This window comes from Lynx canadensis, chromosome B1 (assembly GCF_007474595.2).
Source record: "Lynx canadensis isolate LIC74 chromosome B1, mLynCan4.pri.v2, whole genome shotgun sequence".
In the NCBI taxonomy this organism is placed as follows: Eukaryota; Metazoa; Chordata; class Mammalia; order Carnivora; family Felidae; genus Lynx; species Lynx canadensis.
This window is the reverse complement of record NC_044306.2, coordinates 199200982-199221687: the sequence shown is the minus strand read 5'-3', so window position 1 is coordinate 199221687 and position 20706 is coordinate 199200982. Positions and strand designations below refer to the sequence as shown.

At 52.5% G+C, this 20706-nt stretch overlaps 1 protein-coding gene across 1 annotated transcript in view; it reads right to left on the bottom strand.

Annotated features, from left to right (window-relative positions):
• The window catches only part of SLC2A9 (solute carrier family 2 member 9), a 256488-nt gene extending 236987 nt beyond the window's left edge, over positions 1-19501 (bottom strand). The window contains exon 1 of the mRNA XM_030314204.1: positions 19265-19501. The gene's annotated coding sequence lies outside the window, so the exon portion shown is untranslated. The remainder of the gene's footprint in view (positions 1-19264) is intronic.
• Between the last annotated feature and the right edge of the window lie 1205 nt (positions 19502-20706).

Genomic DNA, 20706 nt, shown 5'->3' with positions numbered 1-20706 from the left:
GTTCCAGGCACGGCGGATGGAGCGATGAGAACGCACGGACAAAACTTCCTGCCCTCGTGAGCTTACGTTCTAGGGAAAGGAGTCAGATCGTAGACCATGCATGTAAGTAAAGTCAAGTCTAGTTTATTGGATTTGGATAGGTGCCATGGAAAAAACAGAAAGTAGGGGGTATGGAGGGCTGTGGGTGTGGGGGGGGGGACATTGCAAATTTTAAAAAGATGGTTCTGGAAGGCCTCACCTGGAAGGTACCCATGTGAACAATGACGTGAGGGCAGGGAGGGGTGGAGCCATGTGGACGAGTTACAATACTTACAACGTGTGTTACGATAGCCACACACACGCACGCACCGAAGACTCACTCCCCGGCAGCCCAGAGGGACAGCTCCCTGCGCGTGAAGCAGAGGAGTTTCCAGCAGAAGGACAGTCAGTGGGTGAGGAGGATGACGGATCGTCCCAGAGAAGCAAGTGGGGTCCTTGATGGCACCTCCCAGAGCAGGACGTTTGCAGGAGAGATGATTTGCCCTTCGATCGGTGCCTGACCCCCCCCCACACCCCACCCAGGCACACTGGCCATCTTCCCGGCAATGTGCTGGAGACGCGGACGCGGACACAGGTTTCCACACGCACCATCCACGGTAGGCTTACCCTAGAGCCTGTGGGGTCAAGGGGCAAAGCTTGACCCTTGAGAAATCTAGAACACCAGAGGGCAGCAACAGCAAGACGCCAGGCATTGCTACCACCTGGAGAGTTTCTCAAAAACATAGATTTTCGAAACGTAGACCTGCTGATTCCGAAAATCCGGAGGAAGGGTCTGACTAATAAGCCGTGATTTTAGGGGCACGCGGGGGGCTCAGTTTGTTAAGCGTCTGACTTCGGCTCAGGTCACGATCGGATGGTTCGTGGGTTTGAGCCCCGCATCAGGCTCTGTGCTGACCGCTCGGAGCCTGGAACCTGCTTTGGATTCTGTGTCTCCTTCTCCCTGCGCTCCCTTCTCAAAAATAAATACACATTAAAAAAAAATAATCAGCTATAATTTTAATAGGCGTCCCAAGTAATTCTAATTAATGGCAAAGTTGACAAATACCGATCCGACACAACTCGTTCTCTTTGCAGACGGGAAATGTGCTGTCCAGGGACTTGCCCAAGGATGCACAGCCAGTGTGTGCAGTGGAGGCAGGGCTGGGCATCGGAGCCCTCAGTTCCTGAGGGCATTCATTTCCTCAGGCTGCATAACAAAATTCCACAAACGGGGGAGTTTAAAACAATAGAAACCTACTTCCTCACAGTTCCGGAGGCTAGAAGGCTGAGATCAAGGTGTTGGCATGACCATGCCATCTTGAAGGCTCTAGGGGAGAATCTGTTCTGTGACTTTCTCTTAGGGTCTGGTGTCCTTGACCATTCTTGGCATTCCTTGGCTTTCAGCCATAACTCCAGCCTCGGTCTCTCTGCGTCTTCCCTCAGCCCTCTCCCTGTGCCTCCTTTTCTTATAAAGACATCCACCATATTGGATTAGGCGCCCACCCTACTCCAGTATGACTTTATTTAACCAATTAGATCTGGATTGACCCTATTTCCAAATAGGTTCACATTCTGAGCTATGGGGTGGCTAGGACATCAACACGTCTTTTTGGAAGATGCCGTTCCGCCCACACCACCCAAACCTTGGTGGTTCCCTCCACGTACGTATTTGTTGTTATGACCCGTCTGATTCTGGGAAGATTTGACGGCGCTGGCATTAAAATAAAACAAACAAAACAGGACTAATATGCTAAGAAGTAATGAATGAGTGATGAGTAAGACCCATCAAGTGGAGAGGGAGACAGGGTTGTAGCAGACATTTCCAGTAGAGACAGGGTGCAGGCACAGAGGACTGAATTTCACCGAGTGCCTGGACTCCTGTCTCCCATGGGAGCTTTTCCCACTTTCCCTGTATCTTTACAGGAATGTGGCTGGGCTGCCTAGAAGGGACCCCATCAAGCAAAGCTCGCATAGCGATGTGGGAGTGTGACTTCGGGACCTTCTGGACTTGGGGAGGCTCCTCCCTGTTGCACAGATTGTTTTGGGGAACCAATGATATAATGCAAATTAAGTGATAACTGGGGGGAAAAAGAATCACAGTTTTAGAGAGTTGTGCAGTTTACAGAATACCTTCACATTCATCATCAGAGAGAACCCTGCCCAGAATTTTGTGGGCTGGATCGACCCGCACGGTGTACTGGTGAGAAGACTGAAGGGCAGGGAGGAAACTGGGCTGTAAATGAGTCACAGCGACACTGGGCGTCCTGGTTCTCGGCTCAGGCCTCTCCCCACTACTTCTCCCATGCCAGTGAGGCATTCACACTCCCCATGGCTCTTCCTGTCTGCAGTTCTTAAAGTTGTCACACTCAGTCCATCCTCCCCCGTCCGTCCATCCATCCATCCATCCATCCATCTGTAAGTATATAAGTAAGTGGCTATATTCAATAACATTTTTATTCATTCTGGTTACTAGTTCATTTGCATTGTCTCTGCTGTTTTCAATGTGAGCCTGTGAATGAGCCTTGGCAAGTGTCCCCCCGCCAGGCTGGAAGGCTGGAATAAAGTCAAGAGCTGCCACCATCCCTGCCTGGTGGGGTTCTACTGGACCAGACTCGGAGCAGGGATGCTCAAAGGAACAGGGGACCCCCCTGTCCCTCTTACAGGCTTCAACCTCGCCCCCCCAGCTGGCTTCCTTCCAGCTACGAGAGGCTACCACTTCCTGGACAGCTCTCAAGTCAGAGTATCTTGAACGGAGTTGAACGGAAAGGGTCATTGTTTACAAAACATCTTTTTTTTTTTTTAATGTTTTAAATATTTATTTATTTTTGAGACACAGAGCGACAGAGTGCGAGCAGGGGAGGGGCAGAGAGAGGGAGACACAGAATCCGAAGCGGGCTCCGGGCTCCGAGCCGTCGGCACAGAGCCCGACGCGGGGCTCGAACCCATGAAGCGCGGGATCGTGGCCTGAGCCGAAGTTGGACGTTTAAGCGACGGAGCCACCCAGGCGCCTCTGAAAGGGTCACTTCAAAGGCATTAGAGAGAGCCCCTGAAATGAGTTAGCTGGGCTCTGCAGCCAGGCCAGAGCTTGGTGCAGAAGCAAAGGTGGACATCAGGATGCCCCAGGTTTGTCCTGTGACAGGTAACCACGTGTTATTATCAGGAGCCTATCCTGGGCCGGGGCCGAGATACACTCTTGCATCCCAACCCCCCGACCATCCTGTGAGAACCCATTTTCGGGATGCATACACTGAGACTCAGAGGCTAAGTGGCTCGGCCGCGGCCTCTGGTGTAGACCCTCGCCGGGTGTGGGGGGGGGGGTTGCTCAGCACGCAGGGGTTTCCTTCCTCTTGGGTCTCTCCACAGTCTCCCAGCGAGTACTGCGACCAGGCTGCAGGAAGAGCGGGATGAGTAGGTATGGAATTCTCCAGATGATCCACCTGTGCCTTCTGGGCAGCAAATATTGGAGGTTCTAGACAGGGAGTGACTCACCATCCCGCTACCCGTCTGAACACGAAGCTTACCCGCAAGTTACCACCCAGGAAACACTGCTGCCATACGGACCCTCCTGGACCTACCACTCTCTGTCTCCTTCAAGTCCTAGGGACCTGGTTGGACATACTCAGAAGCCTCACCACCCCTCCTTCCCCAAAGAACCCCCCAGTGCACCCAGAATCGCAGCCTCGGTGCCCCTGGCTGCCTGCAGTGAATGTAGGCTCAACCCTACAGTTGGCAGTGTGACTAACTGACATTGGCTGGTCAGCGTCCCCTTCTCGCCACTGTCGGGCAGACCACGCCCTGCCTCCCTTCCTCCTGAGCGGGGCCTTGACCTTCACAAAATGAGTAGCTCCCAAATGCCCTCCAGAGAACCAGGGCCAGGCAGACTGACGGGAACACGGATCTTCCAGGTCCACACCTCGCGATTCTGACTTAACGGACCTGGCAGGGGACAAGGCATCTGAAACTTCACAAGCACCACTGCGCGCCCCCAACCCCTCCATCCGCAGATGATCCCAACACGTGGCCTTCAAACAAACCATTGGCTGATTCGTGTTTCCCAGACTTCAGCCTTAGCTTGGCGCCTTGATGCTATGTTACTTTTGAGTTATTTCTAGTTTTTACCCAGCTTTGCCCTAAGCCAGTCGTTCTCATCCTGGCTGTTCACGCTAACGGTGCTCGCAGGATGTTGTATAAAATCTCAAAGCCACGCCCCTCTGTGGGCTGGAGCATTTTAAAGGCTCCCCGGGCAACTGGAAGGTGTGGTTGTGGTTGAGGACCACCGCCTGAAGCAATGATAGGCAAGCAACCTAATAGGCATGAAAATATAGGCATAAACACGTAAATAAAAGCATGCTCGAGCAGGCAACCAAGAAGGACCCTGAGTTCCGTGCTTTGAGCAACCCTGGACCAGATGTAAAGGCCCTTCTGGTCTTTTGGGTCCACGTCCAAAGAAAGACAGAATTCTTCTCACTGAGCATCTCGCATGAACTAGGCTCCCCCGGGCCCCATCATGTGAGTGACCTCTTGTGATCTCCACAGCAACTCGCTGCGGGAGGCCATTATCATCCCTATTTTACAGATTTGGAAACTGAGGCTTACAGGACCCCAAATCCCGACTCTTCCACTGCTGGGAAGTTAGTTCAGCGGCTGGATTGGAACATCACACTTTCTCTGCTGTGTCTGGGGCAGAGAAGTGAGCCACCCGCCTTCCAGCGACGTTGGACTGAGGGGTGTCGGGACTCTAGATGTGCACCGGTTTGTGACAGCAGCTGAGGAAGAGGCTTTCCAAAGGCTGGGCATCGGGGTCAAGTGCGTGTGCGTGAGCACCCCCCATCCAGTCTATCTTCACCATGCTCACCCCTGCCGTTAGCTCCTTCTGGTTTCTTGTAAGATTAGAAAAGAAGGAATAAAATTCCATCTCTATTTGAGAAGCCAAGTTTTTAATCAGCATTAGGAAGATCAGATCTGTCGTCATTCAGTCACTTGTGTGGCTAATAGGTCAGCGCATGACCTTGCCTTTCCTGGCAAAGCCTAATTGCAAGAAAGCAGTTTGCAAGGGGCACCTGGGTGGCTCAGTCAGTTGAGCGTCCGACTTTGGCTCGGGTCATGATCTCAGGGTTCGTGGGTTCGAGCCCCGCATCGGACTCTGTGCTGACAGCTCCAAGCCTGGAGCCTGCTTCGGATTCTGTGTCTCCCTCTCTCTCTGCCTCTCCCCCTCTTGTGCTCGCGCTCTCTCTCTCTCTCAAAAATAAATAAGATGTAAAAAAAATTCTTAAAAATAAAAAGAAAGCAGTTTGCAAACAGGCTGCCTTGTTTGCTGAGCCTAATCTAATTAGCTTCAGATTTCCTGACCAACTAAGGACCAATGACCAATGAGATGCTGTTGTGGATTTTCCAAAGCAAATGCGGAGGCCTCTCTGCTCCCGGGGTGGCCCAAGAGAGCTGCGTTTTGGAGGTCGACTCTCAGAGGGGTTCCAAAGCCTCTGTTGACAGGCACAGTAGGACCCTAACAGGAACTGCCAAAATGATCTCATGTCTAAAGGAAACAGTGAATCCTTCTGGTTTTGAAAGCCTAGAATATCAGCCCTAGTAATTAAGGGATCAGGGGAGTCATGTTACAGAACTTCATTTTAGAAATAAAGACACAGATGACTCAGAGCGCCGTGGCTGGTTCCAGAACTGGGGGAGGAAAATACCACATACTCTGAGGCCGACTTCATTCTCCATTCTGAGAGCCGTGGATACTCAGATGAATAAGGCTTCATTCCTATCCCCTAGGATGCACCGTGGATGGGAGTGGGGGACAGTCACAGACAGAGAATGTTCCAGCATACCTCAACAGAGGTAGAACAGGGTCTTGGAGAGGAGGCGTGCAGCTGTGCTGTTTGAGGGTCACCCACTCATGCATTTGTTTATTCACTCACTCATTCATTCAACGGTACGGACTGATGTAAGTGAGCCTCCGCTCTGTGTCAGGCCCCCTCTATGGGCCCAGAACCGAACCAGGCAGAAAAGGGGCCTGCCTTCCTGGCCCTTACACATCCTGGGGAATCAGACATTAAACACGCACACGCTTGAATAGATGTTCAGGTGCGATTATGGAAAATTCTAGAAAGTGGTATAAGGTGGTAGGAGAGGCCACGGCAGGAGATGCTGACCTAAGCTGAGGAGTGTTAGTCTGACATGTGTGGATGCGGTGGGGGAGAGGGTTTGAGGGACCGACCGTGGGGCTGGGCCAGGCCTGCCTTAATAGACGACGTTAGGCGAGTGGGGTTGAATCCTAAGAGCAGTGGGAAAGGGCTGAAGGTCTTCAAACTTGGGCAGGGGTTGTGGGGGAGGATGAGGTCGGCAGGTCAGGCAGGCCTGGGGTGTCAGCACTGGGGGGGAGGCGGGAGGATGGCGATGGAGTGGCCGCAGGAAGACCCAGGCTGGTCCACACGAGGGATGATGGAGGTTTAGACCAGGGTGAGGCCAGGAGTAGCGACCCACTCGCACGGCGGTTCCGAGGGTGGCCTGGCGCACGGGGAAGGCCGGGCCTCGCTGGGTCACCGTTTGGCCCGTGCCCTCAGCCTGTGCTGAAGCAACCCCACTGTCCTCCTTCAAACGCTCCGGGAAGGGTGGGCAGCCCAGGGACTTTGTCTTCAGACACACGGGCATGGGGGTGCGGTTCCAATTCTGATGACTTAGCCCCGTGATGCTGGGCAAGTTACATAAGCACGCCGAGCCCCGATTCCCTTTTTGGGAAGGAAAAATTCGAACCTCCCTGAGCAGGACAAGCACTGCAGTGAACTAAAATGCAGAGGCAGCCACTGGGAAGCAGGTGAGGAAGGCTCACCCCCCCACACACCCCACCCCCACTTCCTGATAACACATATTCCTTTATCATCTTCGAGTGCCAAAGATGAACACCCAACTCAATCTCCTCCTTTTGTCCAATGCTCTGTGAAAAGCCAACTGCCGCCCTTTGTGGCTAATTGTACCTGATTGGAGCCTCTTGAGTTGCACGAGATGCCTGGAAAATTCCAAGGTTGTTTGTCTTGCAGCGATGAGGTGAGTAAGGCGGGTGTGTGGTTGTAACCCGTCACCCCGTCCGCCAGCCCCAGTGTGCCACACCAAGCCGGCTTTGCCAGAGCCCCGTGTCTACCTGGCCGCGACAGTCTCCTTCCGTCTCCGACCGCGTCCCAGCGGACACCGTGTCCCTCCAGAACACGCTCTTTCCACCCTCTGCTTCTCTGGACCACAGTCCTCTCTCTAAATTCAACCTGAGTCTTGCCTTTTCCAAGAAATCCTCAGTATCTACCCTGAAATCTTCTGGATATGGTACTTTCTGTTTTAAGAATAGAGAAGCTAAGCTAGGGGCGTCTGGGTGGCTCAGCATCCGATTGTTGATTTGGGCTCAGGTCATGATCTCACGGTTCGTGAGTTCAAGCCCCGCGTCAGGCTCCGCACTGACCGCAGAGCCTGCTTGGAACTCTGTCCCCCTCTCTCTCTCTGCCCCTCTCCCGCTCTCTCTCTCTCTCTCAAAATAAATAAAAATCAACTTCAAAAAATATATATTAGGGGCGCCTCGGTGGCTCAGTCGGTTAAACGTCCAACTTCGGCTCAGGTCATGATCTCACGCTTCGTGGGTTCGAGCCCCGCGTCGGGCTCTGTGCTGACAGCTCGGAGCCTGGAGCCTGCTTCAGATTCCGTGTCTCCCTCTCTCTTTGCCCCTTCCCTGCTCGTGCTCTGTCTCTTTCTCTCTCTCTCAAAAGCAAACATTAAAAAAAATTTTTAGGGGTGCCTGGGTGGCGCAGCCGGTTAAGCGTCCGACCTCAGCCAGGTCACGATCTCACGGTCCGTGAGTTCGAGCCCCGAGTCAGGCTCTGGGCTGATGGCTCAGAGCCTGGAGCCTGTTTCCGATTCTGTGTCTCCCTCTCTCTGCCCCTCCCCCGTTCATGCTCTGTCTCTCTCTGTCCCAAAAATAAATAAACGTTGAAAAAAAAAATTTTTTAATGAACAAATAAAAAATAAATAAAAATGGGGAAGCTAAGTTTAAAATCTCTGGTATCCACCAAAAGCCCAAATTCTTCAGCAGACCGTGCAAGCCTCCACCACCTGGCCTCCTCATCCAGTTCTAGCCTTTATTGACCAAGAAGCAGCAAATGCAGGGTTTTTGAACCGTCACTCTCCCCTCCCACTGCCATGGCAGACGTCGTTAATGAATGCGACAGCCTTTCCCCGCTGAGCCCAGATACAGGCTTGCAGCGGGACCCGGGCATCGGGGTTGCTGAATGAGAGGCCACCTGCTGGCCCTCACCACTGACTCGATTCTGTGAGGTGAGTGTGTGACACCACCCGGCCTGTGTGCACCCGCCCACTTCCTCTGCCTTCTCTGCCTGGTCACCCCCACCTGATCCAAGTGTCACCTGCTTCCTGGATTGGTCCAACGTGGCCAATTTAGGAATTAACGACTCCTGCATCCGGCCCTAGGGCTCTGCACCGGGCGCTGCCAGCACCGAGGCCTTACTGAGCCCAGTGACTCGGGGAGGGAATTATGATGGCAGTCTCATCCTTTACTGATGGGCACTTTTAATCACAAGGGAGGCAGTGATGAGAGCAGAAAAGGGGCGATTCTGCAAATAGCAGAGATTTCATTTAGGACAAGCTTCTGGACCAGATATTCCCACACTTGGCTCTGCAGAGGCCAGGTACCCGTGGCAGTTTAGCATTCCTAAAATATGCACATCGAGAAGCCCTGAGTGGCCAAATCCTTTCTCCATCTCTAAGGGACCGAGTCTTCTTTGCTGGCTTTCAGTGGAAAGGATTGGGTTATGAGCTCTAGCAACAGCCAGCGTTCATCGATAGCGTTATCCCAGGAGACTGTCTGGGGTGGCCAGAATGAGCCTTGCCAAGGATCTGTGCATCCCTTACAGCCGGTGGTGAGAGGCATTTACTGTTTTGCTTTTTTAAAAAATATTTATGTATTTATTTTGAGAGTGGGGCGGGAGGGGCAGAGAGAGAGAATCCTGGGCAGCCTCCGCACGGCACCAAGCCCGACGTGGGGCTCCGATTGACGAACTGTGAGGTCATGACCTGCGCCAAAATCAAGAGTTGGCCGCTCACCCGACAGCCACCCAGGCACCCCGGGTTTACTGTTATTATCCCAAGAGATAGCATAACAGATACGAGCACAGACACGAGGGCGAGTAAAGTCTGGATTCCTCCTCTGCAAATTGCATGACTCTCTCTCTGTACAAGGTTCCTGAAGTCTGAGTCCTAACGTCTTCATCTGTAAAACGGAGAATGTGATACTTAACTGTGTTACCATATTTTTAAGTCTACCTGTTTAATTAGCGTTGACACATGTTGACACATCTGTGAACCCATCACCCCATTAAAATAGTGGCATATGTATCAGCTTGCCCGGTGCCTCTTTGTGATCCTTCCACCCCGCGGCCACTGATCGGCTTTCTGTCCCTGCGGATTAGTTTGCATTTTTAAGAGTTTTATGGAAGTGGATTCATACAGGATGCCCTCTTTTCTTCGTGTATGTAACTATTTTGCATAGAATTCTAAACAGTTGATGCTACTCTGTTTATACTTTCTCATCCTGCTTTTTCCAGTTGACATTCCAGAAGATTTCTCTTCATTAACATCACTGTTTCTTGAGGGGGGTTGCAGGGACGGGCGGAGGGAGAGGGAGAGAGAGAATCCCAAGCCGGCTCCACACTCAGCACAGAGCCCAATGCGGGGCTCGATCTCATGACTGTGAGATCATGACCTGAGCCAAAATCGAGAGTTGGATGCTTAACCGACTGAGCCACCCAGGCATCCCCAGCATCATTTTCAATGGCTGTTTTAGCTTCTAGTTTTTCGGTGACCACATGTCATTTAGCCAGTCGGTCAGGTATGTTGTTTTCCCTTTTTCAATATTACAAACAGCTCATAGAAATGAGATTCTATAATTCATGACTTTCTATGTCCGGCTTGATTTGTTTCACGTGATGTTGCCCCTCATCCTGTTGTATCAGCTTCTTGATAAACCTTCTTTCCTTGGCTTCCAAGATCCTGTGTTCTTGTGTTTCCTCTACTTCTCTAGCTGCCCCTTCTCTCAGAGCTGGGGCTAGGGTGAGGTAGGTGAGGCATTCGTGTCGGCAGCAAAACCTCCGGAGGCACCAAAACCCTCAATCATCAAGATAAATATCTAATGCAACATTTTTTAAAAGTCCGCATGAATGCCAAAGAAGTCCATGCTGACGACGTGTTAACCTTTCAAGTAAAGGCAGAATCCGATGGGGCCAAGAGTGGGCGGAGACAAGGGAGGTGAGCCTTACAGGTGGAGGGTTGGACCCAGGATGGTGAGAGTTGTGGCAGCCCCAGGACGCGAATCCAGTATGCGTTCATCTTGCTCCATTTCTGACTGTCGTAGTCCGTGGTCACCAGCTTCTTCCAGGTCCGGCAGCCTTCCCCGTTCTATAGTGTCCTCGTCTGAGTCAGACTTGAGATTTGAACTCAACGTCCCATACTAGTGTCCTAAACAATACTTCTCCCTGTCTGCCTTCACCGTTTTCTGGCAGAACCCCAAGCCTGGGTGGCTAAGTCTCCACTTTCTCTTCTGCCCCACGGATGGGCTAGCCGGCCTGTGGATTCAGTCCCTAGGGCAGGGCGCCATGCTCAAACAGGGGTGGTGCTCCCAGCACCTCACTCTCCATAGTGTTTGTCAAGCCTCCTTTACTTTCCTTGGTCCCGTAACCTCCCTGTCCGCCCCTTGCTCTCAGCAGATGGTTGTGGTGGCCCCCAGACTCAGCCAACGACTATCTGATACAAGGGTACAAAGAGCAGGTTCCCTTGAATTCAGGTGGGACGGCAGGTGGATATGGTACGGATTCCCCCATTTAATCCCCCAAAGACTCTGTGGCCATGTACTCAAGTAACCATACACTGGGGCAAATTAGCCACCAGGCATTGGATACAGGCTCTGGGCTGGCACTGCTATTCTAATGGTCACAGCCCCCCATTAGAATCAGCTATACAGGAATCAAGTAGTCAGTATCGTTCCGGCCCAGGTATGTCATATAGTGGGTACACTGAGTCACCAAACCCACCCTGCAGTCGTTTCCCTGGGTCCTGAATGTGTTTAGGAAAGACACGCTAAGACCCTGGAAAAGAACTCTCACATTGGTTCCTTGACCTGCAGAGTGAGAGATATTGCCTAAGAAAGCCCGAGAACTTCCACCCCGTGCCAAGATAGTAAATGAGAAACAATATTACATTGTTTACAAAATGTGTTAGATTATTATTTGCAGAGGTCAGCGCCCCCCTCAGAGTATTGAGGCATCCAGGAGTAGTGGTCCCTGTGATATCCCCACGTGATTCACCAGGCTGACCCCACCAGAACTCTACGGGTCAGAGCAAAAGACCCTGGAACTTTGGGAACTTAACCCAGTAGTAGATGCCCAGCTGTAGTTACTGACTGATATGGTGAGTCTTCTAGTGTGGATGCTTTTGAGTATGCTGAATGCAGCTATTCGTGGGCAACTAGATCTTTTTCTACGCTGATGAGAGAGAACGATCAGAAGCAGTTTACATCCACATGGGACAAGATGGTACCCACGTATGGCCTTCCTCTAGGGCTCTACTCATTCTTCTGTTGTTGTGACGGCAGCGCAAAGGGACCTAGACCATCTGGACATCCTACGGGACATGGCAATGGTTTGCCATGTCGACGGCATTGTGTTAAGTGCCCTTGAAAAGCATGAAGTACTAATTCTGTGTGCTTTGGCAAAGCATATTCATTCTGGAAGGTAGGAGGGAGGTAAACCAGACAAGATCCCAAAGGCCTAGAGCCCAAAGGGCCAAGGGTCACATCAGTGAAGCTCTTTGGGGTCCACTGGTGGAGACCATGCTGGAAAATCCTCTCTCGGGTAAAGGACAGAGTCTTGCACGTCTATCCCCTACCCCTGGGAAAGACATTCAACCTCTCCAGGTTTGAGAGGCACACGTTGCACAACTGGGGATATGATTTCCCCCTATGTGTCAGATGTGGAAGGTTTGCGTGGGACCCCAAGGTAGGCAAAGCCCGTGTACGGGTCCGGGAAGAGGCATAAGCAGCCTCGCCCCTGTGCTGTCCAGCCCAGTAGATCCCGCAGAACCACAGGCATCTGTGGGGAAAGATGTCAGATGGAGACCCTGCAGGCCCCACCGGGAGAGGCACGGTGCAGACCCCCAAGAGTCTAGAGCAAGACTGTGCCATCCACAGCAGAGGACTGGGCACTGTTTGAAAACAGCTCCCGGCATGCTGCCGGGCCTTAGTAGAAACTGTATCTGAGGATGCCACGCCATCTGAGCATGTGGCCACTCATGACCTTGACATTTGCTAGGATCGGGTAGGCCCTGGGAAGTGGAACATAGGGAGTTGAAGGTCCAGAGAGCCCTGCAAACTGCATGAACAGGTGCCCCAGGCCCCAGGTCATCTGCCTCTATGGCACTGATGCTTCTCCCTCAGCTGATGCTTCTCCTGCAGCGGACACCTTTGGCCAACGATACCATAAATGAGTGACACAAACCACAGGAATTTGCCTTCTCACAGCTCTGGAGGCTGGAGAGTCCAAGATCAAGGTTCCAGCAGGGTCGGGTTCTCGTGAGAGCTCTCCTCCTGGCTGGCAGATGGCCACTTTCTTATAGTGTCCTCACATAGCACAGAAGCACAGAGAGAGAGAGAGAGAGAGAGAGAGAGGACCACTTCCATGGTGTCTCTGCTTTAAGGACACTGGTCCTATCAGATCAGAGCCCCTCCCCACCCCTTATGACCTTATTTAACCATAATTACTCTCCTGAAGACTTTGTCTCCAGATACCGTTGCAGGGGGGGCAGGACTTCAACAGGGGGACACGAGCGTTCAGCCCATAGCGCCAGCTGACAGAGCGAGAGAGTAATCTGAGCTCGGCTCGCGGGTGCATCAGCTTGGCCCGGGGGCAAGCCCAAATGGTCTACAGCTGACCTGCAGCCACTCCGAGGGGGCCGGAAAGATAATGACTGGAGGACAGCGTCCATTGCCAGGACTTCAGGTGGTGCATCTGGTCATCTACTTTGTGGCCCAAGGTCGGGGCACACGGCATGGCTTAAGAGGCTCTCTGGCAGGCGGCCCTTGCGTAACTCTCCAGCGTCCTGTTTCCTGGCGGCCCACCCACGCGGCACCAGGCACTTCCTCACCGTTCTCTAGATATTATGAGTCTTTTCCCAGGCTGTCCCTCCACCTAAATGCCTTCTCCATGTACTCATGCTTCATGACTCCGTCCAAGTGTCCTTTCCTTACACTACCCACCCCCCCCTACAGGGTTGGCGGGTGTCCCTCTGTTCGCCTGGTTTTCTGCCTAATGGAAGTCTCGGCTTTGTCGTGCATGCTACAGTTCATTACAAACACTGATCCCCACCAGATCACATGCACCTCGAAGGTCGAGGCCCCTGTAGGCTGACAGCTCCAGACCCACACGTCCAGCTACGCACTGGACCTCGTCACCTGGGTGACTCACAGACTCTTGAGTTTCTCTCCTAAACGTTCCCCCATTCTGGGCCCCCCGTGGCCCCGTCTCAGGATGCAGTTCTCCCAGCTCCCTTGGGTAGCTAGAAACCTTGGTGGCGTCCTGGTTCTTCCTCGCTTCCCTTTCGACCTCACCGTGCATCAGCAACACGCACTGGTTCTAGATCCAACCTGTCTCTCACCTCCACCTCTCCTCTCCCCTGGCTGCCACCGTTCTCAGCTACCTCTCCTGTGGGGTCACCGCCGGCTTCCCCCCGCACTGGGAGGACCCCCTTCGCTGCCACCATGCCGTCTGTCTCTCCATCCGGCCCCTGGTTTGCGTCCTTCCGGGTGTCTGTCACCCTTTACGATCATTCTGTCTGTCGCCTGATGTTTGCTATCTCCCCCAAGCGGGGACTGTGTGTCTGTCCCTGTCAGCGCACCCCCAACAGTCAGCATGGTGGCTGACTCATAGAAAGGGCCCAACAAAAGCTCATTGACTTAGCGCTAAAGGCGCATTAACGGCCAGCTGTACTATTATGACTGGAGTGCGTTCGTGCGCAGCACTTTGGTACGGACAGCACCAGTCCACACCGTGAGAATCAAGCACTTACACCCACGTTTCCAAAACACCGGTTCGTGAAGTCAAACACAGTCGCGGTAAGTGCGGCGCCAGAGGGCAGAGGAAGGACAGGCAATCTGCCAGGCGAGGACCCCACATTGAGACGAAATTCTTGCCAGGGTCTGCTCCCATCCGCTGCCTGGAAATCACCGGCAGGGCAATTTCATCCGGAGGTTGGAGCAGCACTGAGAGCACAGCCAAGGTCCTCAGCCAGGAAATTATATCCTGATTCCTCCCGTGAAAATTGTCCACTCGGAAGCCCGGGAAGGATGCAGGGGAACCCAGCCCGTCAGCCCGTCCGATTAATGTCTGACAACCTCTCCGGTCCCAATGCTTACCTCCCACAATGCTTCATGATTACCCCTTTTCCTTCTGTTTCCCCGTACTGAAATGCACATGCATAAAAATCAAAGACGAGCTACTTCCTGGGGACAGGTTGCAAGGGCTCCCGAGAGACCCGGGAGGCTGCAAGGGCTCCCAAGAGAGCCGGGACCCCATTTGTAAGGTCAGTCACAACGTGGGTCCATTCTTCCGCTGGGTTTTGGTGGGAGAGCAAGACGGGAACACAGGGAAAGAAATCAAATTTTAGAGGTTTCCCCTCTTTTGTCTGGTGCTATTTTCTCCCAGTTCTGATTTTAACATTTCATTAAAAAAGCCATTTTGATCTTCTAAGAGTCAAGATTTAAAAAAAAAACAAAAAACAAAAACAAACTACATCTTTCTTGTAAGAAATGGCTGCATTGACTGAAACCCATGTGGGGGATTTGATAAGGGACAGCAGCAGTGTTCCTTCCTGTTTTTGTAAAGAAGAAAGCAGGAAACCCAAGAAGGCGAATTGGACCCTTTGTCTGCGGTCACGAGGGAAGCCCGGGGCCAAGGCCAGCTGCGCTCAGGCCCCTGCGTCCCTGGCTCTCGACGTGCAGGGAAGGCGGGGTGGTGACGGCCACCTGCCAGGCACCCTGTATGCCTGAGCTCATGTCACCCAGTCCCCAAGCGCTCTGCAAGGGCACCATCCAGAGCCCGTGTCTGAGCAAGGAAAGCCTGAGGACGGTGTCGAGGTCAGACGCGGGCCGAGATGAAGTGAGACTCTTAAGTCAGATCTGTCGGTGCCAAAGCCTGGGGGCTGCCTCTCCCCGATGTCTTTCCCTCCCCTGTTCAGGCATCCAGAGCCTCACATGTGCTCGGCTGGCCGGCGAGGGCCCTGGCTGGACTTTCTGGGCCCACGTCAATCAGCTGAACTCACCCAGTCTCCTTGCTAGGGCCCAGCGTCTCAGCCCTCCTTTTCTTCTCTCTTAGTTTTGTTTTGTTTTTTTAACGCTTATTTATTTATTTTTGAGAGAGAAATAGAACACAAGCAGGGGAAGGTCAGAGAGAGGGGGAGACACAGAATCCGAGGCAGGCTCCAGGCTCCGAGCTGTCAGCACAGAGCCCGACACGGGGCTCGAACCCACGAACCGTGAGATCATGACCTCAGCCGAAGTCGGACGCTTCACTGACTGACCCACCCAGGCGCCCCAGCCTTTTCTTCCCTCTTAAATGCAGCCACCACCCTCCCTCCAACATTCGCTCCTTGGGGATCCTCTAGCCACCCCAATGGACCCACACGTGGAACACAGCATCCCACGCTCGTTCCAGGACCTTGGGCCCTGACCCCTCGAGGGAACACGTGAGCAGTGCAACAACAGTGACACATTGATGACAGTCATCTGTTGACTACCTTGCAGATGTTATACCTCATAACAACCGCGGGAGGGAACACCGTCTCAATCCACCGCAGACACCAAGAAAGCCAAGGCCCAGGGTGGTTCACTGATCCATCCAGAATGAAGTTAGCCAGGAGAAGAGCAGGGGCCACGCCAGGCTAGGGTTTCTGCACGGCCTCCCAGACTAAGTCCAGCTTCCTGGAAGTGTGGAGCCTGGACTCAGACAGCCTGGGTTTATAGTCCAGCTGTGTGACCTTGGGAAAGTTACCCAACCTCTCTGGTTTCTGTTCCTTCATCGGTAAAGCGGAGATGATAAACATCCTACCTGCTTCGTGGGGTTGCTGTAGGGTTACCTGACACAGACGTAACATCCTTAGCGTCGTGCTTGGCAACTGGGCTTAATATATGCCACTGGTTATTTTTCTTCTAGGAATTTGTATTCCGCAAAACGTCATGGACGGTTGGGTAAGAATCTTAACTGAAGTCGGAATGTTAGAAAGTCAGGGGCGCCTGGGTGGCTCAGTCGCTTAAGCGTCCAGCTCTTGGTGTCAGCTTAGGTCATAATCTCATGGTTTGTGAGATCGAGCCCTGCGTTGGTCTCTGCACTGACAGTGTGGAGCCTGCTTGGGATTCTCTCTTTCTCAATCTCTCTCTGCCCCCCCCTGCTCACATTATCTCCCTTTCTCAATAAATAAATAAGAGAGAGAGGGAGACACAGAATCTGAAGCAGGCTCCAGGTTCTGAGCTGACAGCACAGAGCCCGATGCAGGGCTCGAACCCACAAACCTTGAGATCATGAGCTGAGCTGAAGTTGGATGCTTAACGGACTGAGCCACCCAGTACATTTAACCAGAGAAAGTTTGCCCCAGCCACCTCCCCACCTCCAGGGAGGTGGGTGCCCAAGCCCACATCCCCACCGACACTGAGCATCGCCCACTGAGAAAGCATCGCCCCAAGCGGCTAGACCTTCCTGTGCCTCACACACGAGGGCCTCGACTCAGCAGTGAGTCAACCCCGTGCTCCCAGCACGACCCGTCTAACGGGTGCACTGATTTCACAGGCAAGCCTCTGGGAATTAGCCCCAGCGGCATCTCCTCAAAGCATTGGTCAGGCTTCCTGTTTTCCACGTCTCTGATTTGCCCATCAAGATCCTTTGCCATAGTCGTTCCATTTCCATAGTCGTTTCCATAGTCCATTTCCATAGTCGTTCCTGTCTTTCTTGGTAATTTCCAGAGAAGTCCCTTGTGCGTTGTGGGTATACAGCTGGCCCTTAAACAACACAGGTTTGAACTGTGCGAGTGGACTTCTATGGGGCTGGGTATTTTCTCTTCCTTGTGAATTTCTTAGTAACATTTCTCTAGCTTACTTTATTGTAAGAATATAGCATAAAACACGTATAACATGTAAAATATGGGCTATTTATGAATCCATCGGTCTTCCCGTCAACAGTAGCCTATCAGTAGTTAAACTGGGGGGAGGGAGTCAAAAATCATACGTGGATTTTCGACTGTGTAGAGGGGTTTGCTCCCCAAAGGTGCACGTGGTCACGTCAGTTTCAGATATTACAAATACTCTGTTGCAATCTGTCATCTATGAATTTGTCCCTGGTGACCTCCCATGCAACAGACATCCTCTGTTTTGACGTGATCTCACTCGTCAGTTCACCGAGTAGATATCGGCTTGTTGGGATGCCTCTCAACAGAGGAGCCCCCAGCATGGACCGGAACATTCCAGAAGCGGTCCGAGCAGTGCAGTGAGAGTCTGGGTGACTGAATCTGAGTAAGTGCAGAATGGCGTTGCCGCCGATCTCCGTTTTACGCCAACTCGCTGGCTTCTGTCCGCACCTTCAGACTGCTGAGGTTGTTCAATTCCGATCCAGAAACTGCACAGCACGGTGTCATCACGGCACGCTGATAATCACACACACTGCGGTTTGGTTGACATCTGATAGGTGGAGGGAGATCAAGGAGAGCCACATTCCATGCTGTGTCCTGCAGAGACCCCGTGTCCTACAGAGATCGTACCCTGTATGACGACTGTACCCCGTACTTGCCGTGTGACCCTGGCCACTCCCCTTCTCTGAGCCTCCTCTCTGTTGACTACAGCAATGATAGTGGCACCTGTATCACAAGCTGCCGTGAGTCGCAAGTGTGTTACTCCACGGAAAGAGGTGAGAACAGGGCCCGGGGCACAGAGAAGATACAGTACGAATGTTTTTGCCATGATTGCTAGTATTATGGAAGAATTACAATGCTCCTGTTTAAGGGATATTGAAATGGAGTCTCAAAGAGTTGAAATAACTTGTCCCCACCACCCTGCCAAAGAAAACAGAGTCAAGGCTGCGTGCTCTTTCCACGGACCCCGCGGCTCACGCCAATTCCCTCCCAGGATGTCTAGGTGCGCTGAAATCTGCCTCTCTGTCTGTCCCTCGCTGGGCTTTGTGTTTGGCATCTAAGGGCAGCGAGGATCAAGGCTACCTCTGCTCCCCGGGACAGACACTCACACATTTGAAGAGGGTGCACATGCACTCCTGACCCAAAGGACCTCTTCTCCCGGTTCACTGACCCCTTCCCTTAAAGTGCCCTGTGGCCGACCACCGACGTGTGTGTCCCACCTGCTTCTGCTGCCCTCGGTCACGTGTGCTGGTTGCCTTCCATCTCGGTGTGGCCCTGCTTTGCTGTGACTTTTTGTTTGTTTGTTTTTAATGCTGTCCTGGAAACATGCTCTGGGGTGTAAAACCCATAGGAGAGTAGCATCTGTGTGTGGGGGGGGTGCTATTTATTTTTATTTATTTATTTTGAGAGAGAGAGAGCGAGAGCACAAGTGGGGGTTGGAACAGAGACAGAGGGAGAGAGAATCCCACCCAGGTACTACGCTGTTAGGTGCGGAGCCTGACGCAGGGCTCGAACCCACCACCTGTGAGATCATGACCTGACCTGAAATCAAGAGCCTGACGCTTAACCGACCGAGCCACCCGGGTGCCCCACACGGGGGGTTTTCTAAAGGACGCTTGACTTTCTCAATCATGCTACTGTATCACCCCACTGGCCTCACACGACCACCTTCGCCGTCTTACTTTCCCCCGTTTACAGATGACAGAACTGAAGTGTCATTAATTTATCACCAATTCACCTTTTCCACGTCTTCGTGAACACTTTAATAAACCCTCCTTGAGGGCTGTCTACACGCAGCCTTGTGTTCAGGACATGATGCCCAGCCGCTACCCCCCCCCCCCCCCCCCCCCCCCGCCACGTACCCCAGTTCCTGAGAATTCAGGATGGGACGCCGTGTGCACACTTCAGTCCCCACCGTAGGGAGAGAAGCCCAGAACTCTGGCCCCCCGCTCTGCCCACTGGGCCCCCCCCCCCCATATTTAAAACAACAACATGAGCTGCAGCCACAAAACACAAGACGGCTACTCACCACCTCCGGTCTTGGGCTCAGACCTTGGGGAGAGCTTCTGAGCTCACAGCCACTTAGGAACTAATTGGAGCCACATGATGGCCTTGAGATTCCTGCTGGCTGGACAGCTAGTCCTACCTCCCCGGTAGGGCTGGTCTCTCAAGAGTTTCCGTGAAGTCCCGTGGCTTTTTCAGCACTAGCTGCCCCCAGGCTGTTTGTCCGATCTGCTGACTAGATTCCTGTTGCCTCTTCAGAGCTCCTTCCCGATCTGACCACAATCCTCCTCCTTTCAAGGGGTGAGATGTTAATTTCCTTAATGACTCACTATTGCCCCACTCCAGTCAGGGTTTCGCAAACAATGGCACTGTTACATTTTAACGATAATTCCATGCATTTCAGGATGTTTAGTAGCATCCCCGGCCTCTCTGCCCACTTGATGCCCCTTTCGCTCTTGACCCCCAGCCCCAGGCCCAGCCCCTCATCCTCCACCCCCTTGAGACAACAAAAAAGTCTCCAGACATTTGCCAGATGTCTCTCAGGGTTATTTCTGTCTTTATGCCACCATTTCAACTGGATCCGGTGATCCGTATTCCTCTCCCCATGCCTCTGCATCATCCATTCTCTAGTTGTGCATTTCCAAAGAAAACAAAAGTGGGGTGCTTTATTTATGATTGTGTTCAACCGGAGGTCAACCAGAGAGAGAGAGAGAGAGATTATTTTAAGGAATTGGCTCATATGATTGATGGAGGCATGTGTCCAAAATCTGCAGGGCAGCCCAGCACGCTGTAGACCCAGAGAAGAGTTGAAGTCCAAGTCCAAAGACTGTCTGCTGCAGGGTTCCTTCGTGCTCAAAGAAGGTCAGTCTTTTCCCTCTGAAAGCCTTCAATTGGTTAGATGGTCCCCAGCATTATGGAGGGCAATCAGCTTTATGCAAGGTCTACTCCGATTGAGATGTTAATCTCCTTCAGAAAACCCCTTCCTAGAAACATCCAGGACAATGTTTGACTGCATATCTTGGCACGGTGGCTCAGCGAAGTTGGCACATAAAATTAATCAGCATAGTCATCAAGGATGAATTAATGTATGGCAAAGAAAGGGAGGATGTACTTGAACTCATCTGGAATGTGGGCTTCCATGATTATTGTCTGAAATGTCAGTGCCACACCGGGGCCATCAGCGATTTTCAACCCTGGCCGTTACAATCACCTAGGCAGCCTTGAAAGGATGCAGATGTCAGGGGCGCCTGGGGGGCTCAGTCAGTTAAGCATCCGACTTCCACTCCTGTCATGATCTTGCAGTTTGTGAGTTCGGGCCCCATAACGGGCTCTGTGCTGACAGCTCAGAGCCTGGAGCCCGCCCGGGTTTTCTGTGTCTCCCTCTCTCTCTGCCCCTCCCTCACTCATGCTCTGTCTCTCTCTGTCTCAGAAATAAATAAACATTAAAAAATTTTTTTTAAATAAAAA